Genomic DNA, 6,000 nt, shown 5'->3' with positions numbered 1-6,000 from the left:
GCTTGAGACTTTGTCATCTGAAAGAAATGCAAAGGGCATAAGTCAGGCTGGAAAAAATCTAGGACAAAACTGATGGAAATAAATTTATGAGAACATTTGGGGAGAGCACTTTTAGTGATCTGAGTCATGGCATGTCAGAAATGAGTTCTAGTTCTCATGATGACAGAGAAAAACCTTTAAAACATGATTTGAATGAAACCTTGAAAGAATGATTCAAGTAAAGGATCCTCTGTGTGTACATACACATATGTATGTAGACCTGAGCATACATATATATATATATATATATATATATATATATATATACACAAACCACACTGGAATACATCAAAGCAAGACTTCAAAACTGCATCAGTGGATTTTTTAGCTAATCTTTGCTGAGAGGATAATGTCAGAGCAAAGGTATATCATACCAGAAGACAGCAGACAAGACTACTTGTGTGAGGGAGGTGAACATTTCATCTCCTTCTTTTGCTCACTGCTTACTCCTGCTGCTTATTAATATAAAACACACAGTTCCATGCTTATTGTGGGAAAATATTTTTCACTCCAGAAACAGTTTTTTTCTGTCATAAGAGGCACCAGCCCAGTTCCCTTGTGTTTTTCTGGTTTTGATTTTCTAAAGTTTTTGGAATTCCAGATATAAATTGTTGATAATAAAGGTGACACCTAAAAGTAATGCATAAAATTATTGTTAAAATTACTGTCTTGTGGCTTCTTCCAAAAGTACTTCTTGCCTTGTACAAATGCATGATTCACCTCAAGGAGCCTTTAGGTCAGAGTCAGCACTTCAGATGGTGTAACTATTTGTTCATAGAGAAGAAATAATGTACATACGCATGCCAAAATTAAACTGGATGAAGACTTTTCCAGGAAGACATGGAAAAGCAGAGGTGATGTGGTATCTTTGATGTAGTTGTTGGTACGATGCTCGTGAACTGGCAGGGGATGATCTTCCCCCAGAGGAGCCAGAGCCAGCGGTGGCCCTGCGCAGGTGTGAGGGGAGCACTGCTGGCTCTGTGAGAGCTGCTTAAACTGAGTATAGAGCTCCTCATTGCTCACAAAGGAACCAGTTACCTTCTGTATTGTTTTTGTTTTTTTTAATTTTTCTTTGATCAGCTCTTCTGTGGTCCAGTCCTGCAAACATGGAGGAGTTGTCCTTCCACTGATGGGGGATCAAGTTAGGGTTGGTCATACTACTGGAGAAGCTGGACACTGCTGTTTTGTAGCTCAAAAATGTGCTTTATGACATCAAAAAGGTTTGGCAGTATCACAAACCCCCTTTCCTGAGAGCAGAGACCATGAGACCACAGAGAGTGCCTGATCTCCACCCTGCCCTCCGGACACGCACAGCCGCTCCCTGTACAGGACCAACAGCCATTTTATGGACAATTTTTATTTAATTTTAATTTTACATGAATGGTACCCCTGCCATTTGTATCACCAATTCTTTTACTTCTTTAGCATAGTGTTTATTCTTATCGTTTACTCCTTTTATTATAGTGTTCATTGGTGTCCAGAGGGCATCCAGAAGGCTTGGGGTGTCTGATCACTCCATCAGCTTGATCCGCTTCACTCTGGCCGCGCGTCCCTTTCCTCCCCTCCCTTTTCCCCGGCTGTTTCCTTCGGGGCCGCTCTGCGAGGCGCGGACGGCGGCGGCCACAGCCCCGAGCGCCTCAGGGCGCCATAGAGCCCCGCCCGCCGTCACGGCCTGAGGGGCCGCTCCTGCCCCGCCCCTCGGGGAAGCCCCGCCCCCAGGGGTGACCCGGACCCGCCCCTCCGTGAGGCCCCGCCCGGTTCCCCACAGCTCCGCCCCTCGGCCGCAGCTCCCGGCAGCCCCCGCGGTGTGGGCGGGGCGCGGGCCCGTCACGTGAGCGCTGTGTTCGGGCCCGCGGCAGCACGGGAAGTGTCGGTGATTGCCGGTGAGGGGTTGCTGTGTGTCACTGGGGCCCGGGAGTGCCGGTGAGGGGCTGCTGTGTGTAATTGGGGCCCGGGAGTGCCGGTGAGTGTTGGTGCGGGGCTGCTGTGTGTAACTGGGACCCGAGAGTGCCGGTGTGGGGCTGCTGTGAGTCATTGGGGCCCGGGGGTGCCGGTCAGTGCCGGTGCGGGAGCGCTGTGTGTCGTTGGGCCCAGAAGTGCCGGTGCGAGGTCCCGGCGGTGTCGGTGCGTGCCGGTGTGTGCGGGGCCCGGGCAGGGGCCGGTCGTTGGGGCCCGCGGCCGGCGGGGCTCGGTTGCCCGGGCTGTTTGTGGCCGCTGGGCTCCGGCTTCTCCTGATTCGCACCCGGTGTGCAGCATCCGTCTGGGAGCGAGACGTTGCCGAAGTGTGGCTCAGCAGACACCTCTGAAGTGTAATTTTTACCTTTCCTGTTCAGTCCTCTCCGTGATGTCCCGAGTGCTCTTGATTCGCTTTCAGACCTTTAAGCCGCTGTAGTGTTCATTTCTGACTGGCTTAAATGTTGTTCTGAGGCATGTGACTTCTTTCAGTGTTCATGACTAAAAAGCTGAAACCTTCCATTTCAGAGGAAACTTTTTAGTTGATTTAAAGCATGAAATTACTCCTGAAGATAACAGATCTTCTTGCTGGTTTTTGTGTTGTGGCAGTCAAAAGGCACGTTCTCTACTTTGTGTGGTTGGTGGATTTTGTTTTGTTGGTGTGGGCTTTTTTCAGATGTGCGTGTTTTAAGAGCATAAGAAGGGTGTTAGTTTTTTTCCCAGAAAACCCCAGTGCTACCTTAGTGCTATAAAAGCAGCATAGGCAAACTCAGTGTTAAAATTGTGAGAATGTTTTTTTGTGGGTCTGTAGATTGGCTTGCCACAATAGGCGCTGACAAAAACTAGGTGTTTAAAAGGTAGCTTGGCTCTATGGCCCAGCTTCTTTTCTGGGGCAGGAATTGTGCCCATTGCTTGCTAGTGGTCATAAATCTGTTTATCATTAGCCATATTCAAAGAACCAGGTATCTGATGGTACAGGAACAGTATGTTGTAAAACCAGAACCTCTTCCTTGCCACAGTTTTCTTTTTAAAGTTAATTTTTATTTAGGTAGTTATAAAGATTAGGCTGTACAGTTATTAACAGAGTCTTAACACACAGAATTTCTGGCACTGTTTGTGACTTCATTGTGTGGCAAGTGTCCCAGGAGATGAGCTATAGAGCTGATTTCAATAAAATGTAGAATTCTCCCTTTTTGCACTGATTATCATTCTGTGCTTGGTCAGAAGGAAACTTGCAGAGGACTCTCACTAAGACATGGGCATGTAGCATCATCCAGGGTGATCTAACCCTGTGCTATTGTATTCCTGTATGTAGAGCTACAGAGTTAGTTAGCAATAGTTAATTTACACTGCACAACTGATTTAATGAGAAGTAGCTGTAAAACTGTAGGTATTGTGTGAGTTGTTTCAAAGGACACAAAATACTGGTTTCTCTAAGAACCTGAATTGAGTAGAAATAAGTTTTTTGTTTCATGGTCTATTGCTTCTGACTTTGCATAGCTTTTCATATGAAAGACATTCCTAATTGTGTTTGGGAAATGAAACTGATTAACAACATTTTGAAACCAGTTCTTAAGAGTTTTAGAAGAGAAAGTTCTCAATTCCACCTACTTGATGCCAAACATCCTGACATAAGGTAGAACATAAAAAGAACTAGTACTGTTTGTTTCCTTTCTCCAGATTTTTTTTTGATAGCAACTATTCTGGGATTTTGCTTCCTTTCTGAAGTTTTCAAAAGTAATGTCAATTGAAATTTTCTGGCAGTGCTAACATGTCTTCCTACCTGTTCCATTCCTGTTAGGGGCCAGCTACAGCACAAAAGTCAAATGTTGTTGTAAAGCTGAAGGAATGAACCCAAGTTTCCTGACATCTGACACTGAAGTGGGCATCTATATTTTATTCAACTGAAATGACTGGTTGAATCTGGAGACTTCAGAGCAAGAGAGAACAAAAGTAAGTGCCTTTTATAGACTGTAGTACACTTTTGTGTAAGGTAGAATGTGGTTTTTCCCAGCCATATCTAAGTAACTCATGTTAGTGCATGTAGTGAGTGGAAAGGCTGTACAGCAGAGACTGGGATGTCACTGGACCCATCAGTATGGGAAGTATCCAAGTTTTTATGCCTAGCAAAGACCCTGCCTATTGCTTGAAAGAGAGCACCTCCAGAGGTGGGGTGCTGCCCTGTGAAGGACTTAGGCAGGGTAGTCCCAATGTCTCCTTTCTTAGGGATGGAATCCAGCAATGATTGGTAAATGACTTTGTCATAGTCTATAAAATCATAGTCCACTTAGTACCATTCTGAGCTGGTCTGTACTTTAAAAAGTGGACTTTCTCCTTGGCATTGTGTGTATTCATGCAGTGGAAGAAGGAACTAAACAGCAGATGGCAGAGGATGTCTGATGGGTTGTACATGTTCTTAAAGGAAAGTCTGAGTAGGGGGATGTAGTTTTAACTGTTACAGTGTCATTTTTGAATGCAGTATATCATTGCATAACAGATGCAATTTCCATTTCTCCTGTGGAATCATCACTTAGATCTTTAGCAACAGAACTACAGTGGCCTAAGGGGATGTCTTTCAAGAAGAATGAGCAGAGAGCAACTGAAGGCTTTCTTAATAGGAGGCTGGGAAGCTGTGTGTGCTGTCCCATAGGCTTTCCTGTCAACTGCATCAGCTTCTGACAATGTGGGAGGTATGCATTCCCTGCAGGGGATGTGAGGCAGTGAAAATAGACTGGGTGGGTTTAGAAAGCCACGGAGCAGCCTTCAGGCATAGTTTTCTTACAGATGTAATGTTGATTCTAGAGGTAATCTGACAAATGCTTACTTAAAAAACCCACTCACTTCTGTCACGCCACCTAATCTAGGTAGATTTAGCTGTTAGAGGGAAAATGCTTCCTTTGATCCACTCACAGGACTGAACTTCCACGTTAGAACTCAGCTACCAGAATGAATATTAAGAAGCAGTCCAGGAAAAAAGAGAATCATGGCAAGGGAAAGGTAGTACACATAGAATAAATACAAGATTAATAATAAGTGAGTACAAGTGGACAGAAGTGATTGTTAGCATAGATTGCAAGGAATAGAACTATTGCTGGTATACAGGCCCTAGAAAATAATGATATGTATAACTACTAAAGAATGTGCTGCTTTTATTTGTAATGGTGATACAAAGCACAAAAATGATCTAACCATCAGATCCATGATGGCATGTGTTCTACTCTGTATCCTCTCTTTGTGAGAGGACTTGTAATTCTCTTAAAAGAAGGCTTGCCAGGGCAAAAGCTAGGATATCACCCTAAGCTGTATTTTCAATATAATATGAAAGCAGTAAGCAATTGGATTGATAATTAGAAAAAGCAATGTTACAGACATTTGTGTTAGGTCTTGTTGAAAGTTGTGATTTACTTTGAAAGTAGGGTGGGAGTTCAGTTCCATGTTAAGACAATAAAATACTTCAAATGCAGACAGAACTAATATCAATCAAGACAGAATTGAGAATTTTTTTGCTTCCTCCAACTATTCTGTATTCAACACCTGCTTTCCATGTACAGGTTACAAGTGGTTTTTCTTTTTAAGAACTCATTCCTAGAAGTGTGTAGGATCTGGTGGCACTGAGAAATTTTCTGCCAAGCCTTTTCTTTTGCTGCCATTTGTAGATTTCTGTTTTCAGGATACCAGTTATTGTTAGTATGAGGTCTTCCTTCTAATATCTTGAAAACTCCCTACTATAGTGAGCCTGTAAAATCTGAGTGGGCAGGCAGCTGACGCACTTGTGATTGGTTTGGTGAATTAGCAGTCACTTGAGTGTTGTGAATTTTGTTTGTTTGTATTTGTTTGTGTTGAATCCTTTGGGGACAATGACTTGACCTGTCAAATGAGGGCTCATTAGGGAACAAGAGAATGCTTTTTCTGGGAGAGGGAGCGTTTCTGGCTCTTGACAAACAAATTCAGCAGTCTGTGTTGAGTTGTGCAGCTGCTGTACAGTCTAGCAGAGAATTGGCAACAATT

General features: G+C 43.9%; 1 protein-coding gene across 5 annotated transcripts in view; it reads left to right on the top strand.

The window, feature by feature from the left end:
• Positions 1–1,800: 1,800 nt before the first annotated feature.
• MTM1 (myotubularin 1) overlaps positions 1,801–6,000 on the top strand; it is a 41,425-nt gene continuing 37,225 nt past the window's right edge. For 2 of the 5 annotated variants that reach the window (XM_071442510.1, XM_071442506.1), the window contains exons 1-2: positions 1,801–1,912; positions 3,794–3,945. The gene's annotated coding sequence lies outside the window, so the exon portion shown is untranslated. The other 3 variants (XM_071442507.1, XM_071442508.1, XM_071442509.1) reach the window with 3 other exon arrangements.

This window comes from Agelaius tricolor, unplaced genomic scaffold, assembly GCF_023055355.1.
Source record: "Agelaius tricolor isolate 1412-34295 unplaced genomic scaffold, bAgeTri1.0.p SCAF_17, whole genome shotgun sequence".
Taxonomy (NCBI): Eukaryota; Metazoa; Chordata; class Aves; order Passeriformes; family Icteridae; genus Agelaius; species Agelaius tricolor.
The sequence above is the reverse complement of the archived record's forward strand: the minus strand, read 5'-3'. Positions and strand labels throughout refer to the sequence as shown.